This window comes from Mustela erminea, chromosome 5, assembly GCF_009829155.1.
Source record: "Mustela erminea isolate mMusErm1 chromosome 5, mMusErm1.Pri, whole genome shotgun sequence".
In the NCBI taxonomy this organism is placed as follows: Eukaryota; Metazoa; Chordata; class Mammalia; order Carnivora; family Mustelidae; genus Mustela; species Mustela erminea.
The window spans coordinates 21,071,173-21,075,943 of NC_045618.1; the positions used below are offsets into that span (position 1 = coordinate 21,071,173).

Here is a 4,771-nt window from a genome sequence, read left to right on the forward strand (position 1 = left end):
AGAAACTACAGAAATTAAGATAATACCTGTTTATATCACTTGCAAAATGTCTGTCTACCAAAATGGCTGCAGACTGTAAGGTACATACTTTTAATTTTTTTTAGTATTTTCTTATCATTATGTTCTGTTGTAGCAAATGCCACCCATGTATGTATGAGACTCAAATCAAGAGTCAAACAAAATGTACCCTTGATTCTAATCATTATTTGAACTTAATAATCTATAAATTATATCACGAGTTGTAATCCCTCTTCCACTACCAGAACATGTTTTGTAACATGATGATTCTAACTCATGACCCTGAAATCAACCAAATACAACCATATTTGGTGCACAATGCAGGTGCCATATATGGTGATTCTAAAACCATTATATGGTGATTTCAAAAGAAACACAATGTCATGTACACATTGGTAGGTTCTGCAAACCTCCCAAGAGAACTATTTTTCTTTAAATGTTCAAGTCTTTCATCCTATCTGCGTGAACAAATCCTAGTGCAACTATATTCACTGTAATTTTCTTTCTTGTTAGCAAGAATATGAGAAAATCCAAAGAATCTTCCTCTACTGGCACCGTACAGACTGGCCAGAATTGCCTTTTAAGTCAATAATGCATCCTACAGTAATAATAGACCCTCTCTGGTGTTGAATAGCAGTCTTCCTGGCAGCTTTCCAAGTCAGCATGGAACCCAAGAGATTAGTATTTGCTGAGATATTGTACCTTCAGGGTTTTTTTCTTACTAAAAGGCTATTCCTGTTAATTTCAGCTGCACTTACCAAGAGATAAATGACCTAAATTTTTCTCCATCTCTTCAAATGTATTTTGAGCCTTGTGTTCCTTGGCACATCACAGCTAAATGTCAAATGATCTCCACCAAGATCATGTCATCAGAGCCAGTGGCTTTGGCCACTTCCAGACTTCTGGGGATGATGGCAATCAGTAGACTTTCTGGGGGCATTAATTGGGCTACTGCCATGACAGTGCTCTTGGGGCTTCCCCAAAACAGAGCAGACTGCCCATCTTGGACCTAAGAGTCACAAATTCAGGAGAAAGAAGGCTAGGAGCGGTAGCTCTTTTCCATATCCCTCAGCTTTTAAACCACCACAACTGGAATGAAAAATAGCCAGACTGCCACAAAGAAGTACCTTCCTCCTCCTGCTGCCCCAATTTAAAGTTGTTGAGAGTTCTGCTGGTACCCCTACTTTTCCTGGAAACTGCAGTGAGTAGGAGCAATAAGATTTCAATTAAATGAGAGAACCTTACCAAGTTCTTTCATGACTGTCCCAGTACCTTTAACACTAGGGAGCAGAGATAGTATCCCCCGGGTGGGAAAAACATGTCTAACAATTTGTGTAGATATATCTTTTCTTGCAGTGGCTTTTCTGTTTGAGAAGACTTCACCATCTAGAGAGTTTATAAGCCATCCCAAGCAATATTCATAGTCTTGTTACTTGGGTAACTGGATGTAGCCTATCTTTATGTGTCTGAAACTCCTCTGGGACATGGCTCAGACCCATTTGTATCCCACCTTCACAGTCGTTGTTGTTGTTGTTTTCTGGGTTATGATGGTAAAGATTAAGCATAAGCCCTCCACATCTCTAGCTACCAAGGAGAAATTTCCCCCGTAAACTTATTCATGGTGGAAGCAATGTTATTACATTTTGGTCAAACTTTATCTCATTTGTTGGGTGCAACCAAAGGGCCATCTTAGCTGCCTTAGGACCTATTGACATTGACAGAACAACTTGATTTTAGCCAATGTTTCTTTTTTTTCCTGAACCTGAGGCTAATATCCTATGTCTGAAACAGATTTTATCTATAAATATATTCATTTTCTTAAAAATAAGTCCTATTATAATAATAAATCATAAATAAGTCCAATTGTAATCAGAAATCATAAATAAGTCCTATCATAATCATAAATCACAAATAAGTCTTATCAACAAGGACAAAAGTGCCACTTATTTTGTTTAATGATCTACCAGCACATTCCCTCCCCCTTCTTTATCATTATTCTCACTACGTGCCTTAACTTGTACCTTTCGACACCTGCTCTTGTCAAGGCTATTAGTTCCACCACTTGGGCTGACCCAGCCATGGGTGGAAGGTTATCCTCTTACAGTTTTATGTAGACTCTGCCAAACCTCAATAGTATCGACGTTGATCATTTAAAAAGAACATTTGCTCCACATTCCCTAGGGAAACAACAACGTGACCTTCCTCTTGGACACTCAATTTTACAGTTGCTGTCATAGAGTCATGAGGCTCTTTTTCATCAAGTGGTGGAAGCAACACTGCAGGATTAAGATTGTATCAGTGACAGATGGTCATACAAGAGACCAACAAGAGTGATCAGTCATAGTTAATCTGCCTACTGAGCAATGCTGGATGTTGCTAGCTAGTAGACAGGATTAAACAGCATCCACAAGCTGATATTAGCGGTGTGGCAAGGGTGACATCCACAGAAACATCTACCAGTTTTGCAACCATAGTCGTGGCACATAATAGGGAGGAAAACACTAGCCATTAAATCTAGAGAAATACCTAAATAGGAAGTGGTATTTCCCATGACGTCGAGATAAAGCCTCCATCACATTGCTACCCTCCTGCCACCCCTTTTTTGTTTCAGCACAAGGAAATGTCTTGAAAGGACACAAAGTGATGACCATTTATTTATTTATTTGTTTTTGTATTCTGGTAGACCTGGGATTGGGGTCACCTACAATTTAGATTTTTTTTTTAAATTTTTTATAAACATATATTTTTATCCCCAGGGGTAGAGGTCCGTGAATCGCCAGGTCCACACACCCCACAGCACTCACCAAAGCACATACCCTCCCCGATGTCCATAACCCCATCCCTCTTCTCCCAAGCCCCCTCCCCCCAACAACCCTCAGTTTGTTTTGTGAGATTGAGAGTCACTTATGGTTTGTCTCCCTCCCAATCCCATCTTGTTTCATTGATTCTTCTCCTACCCACTTAAGCCCCCATGTTGCATCACCACTTCCTCATATCAGGAAGATCATGTGATAGTTGTCTTTCTCCGCTTGACTTATTTCGCTAAGCATGACACATTCTAGTTCCATCCATGTTGTCGCAAATGGCAAGATTTCATTTCTTTTGATGGCTGCATAGTATTCCATTGTGTATATATACCACGTCTTCTTGATCCATTCATCTGTTGATGGACATCTAGGTTCTTTCCATATTTTGGCTATTGTGGACATTGCTGCTATAAACATTTGGGTGCACGTGCCCCTTTGGATCACTATGTTTGTATCTTTAGGGTAAATACCCAGTAGTGCAATTGCTGGGTCATAGGGCAGTTCTATTTTCAACATTTTGAGGAACCTCCAGGCTGTTTTCCAGAGTGGCTGCACCAGCTTGCATTCCCACCAACAGTGGAGGAGGGTTCCCCTTTCTCCGCATCCTTGCCAGCATCTGTCATTTCCTGACTTGTTGATTTTAGCCATTCTGACTGGTGTGAGGTGATATCTCATTGTGGTTTTGATTTGTATTTCCCTGATGCAGAGTGATATGGAGCACTTTTTCATGTGTCTGTTGGCCATCTGGATGTCTTCTTTGCAGAAATGTCTGTTCATGTCCTCTCCCCATTTCTTGATTGGATTATTTGTTCTTTGGGTGTTGAGTTTGCTAAGTTCTTTATAGATTTTGGACACTAGTCCTTTATCTGATATGTTGTTTGCAAATATCTTCTCCCATTCTGTCAGTTGTCTTTTGGTTTTGTTAACTGTTTCCTTTGCTGTGCAAAAGCTTTTGATCTTGATGAAATCCCAATAGTTCATTTTTGCCCTAGCTTCCCTTGCCTTTGGCGATGTTCCTAGGAAGAAGTTGCTATGGTTGAGGTCAAAGAGGTTGCTGCCTGTGTTCTCCTCAAGGATTTTGATGGATTCCTTTCTGACATTGAGGTCCTTCATCCATTTTGAGTCTATTTTCATGTGTGGTGTAAGGAAATGGTCCAATTTCATTTTTCTGCATGTGGCTGTCCAATTTTCCCAGCACCATTTATTGAAGAGGCTGTCTTTTTTCCATTGGACATTCTTTCCTGCTTTGTCAAAGATTAGTTGACCATAGAGTTGAGGGTCTATTTCTGGGCTCTCTATTCTGTTCCATTGATCTATGTGTCTGTTTTTGTGCCAGTACCATGCTGTCTTGATGATGACAGCTTTGTAATAGAGCTTGAAGTCCGGAATTGTGATGCCACCAACTTTGGCTTTCTTTTTCAATATCCCTTTGGCTATTTGAGGTCTTTTCTGGTTCCATATAAATTTTAGAATTATTTGTTCCATTTCTTTGAAGAAGATGGATGGTACTTTGATAGGAATTGCATTAAATGTGTAGATTGCTTTAGGTAGCATAGACATTTTCACAATATTTATTCTTCCAATCCAGGAGCATGGAACATTTTTCCATTTCTTTGTGTCTTCCTCAATTTCTTTCATGAGTACTTTATAGTTTTCTGAGTATAGATTCTGTGCCTCTTTGGTTAGGTTTATTCCTAGGTATCTTATGGTTTGGGGTGCAATTGTAAATGGGATTGACTCCTTAATTTCTCTTTCTTCTGTCTTGTTGTTGGTGTAGAGAAATGCAACTGATTTCTGTGCATTGATTTTATATCCTGACACTTTACTGAATTCCTGTACAAGTTCTAGCAGTTTTGGAGTGGAGTCTTTTGGGTTTTCCACATATAGTATCATATCATCTGCGAAGAGTGATAATTTGACTTCTTCTTTGCCAATTTGGATGCCTT

General features: G+C 39.5%; 1 pseudogene; it reads right to left on the reverse strand.

The window, feature by feature from the left end:
* Nucleotides 1-227: 227 nt before the first annotated feature.
* Nucleotides 228-976, reverse strand: LOC116589839 (annotated as a pseudogene).
* Nucleotides 977-4,771: the final 3,795 nt, after the last annotated feature.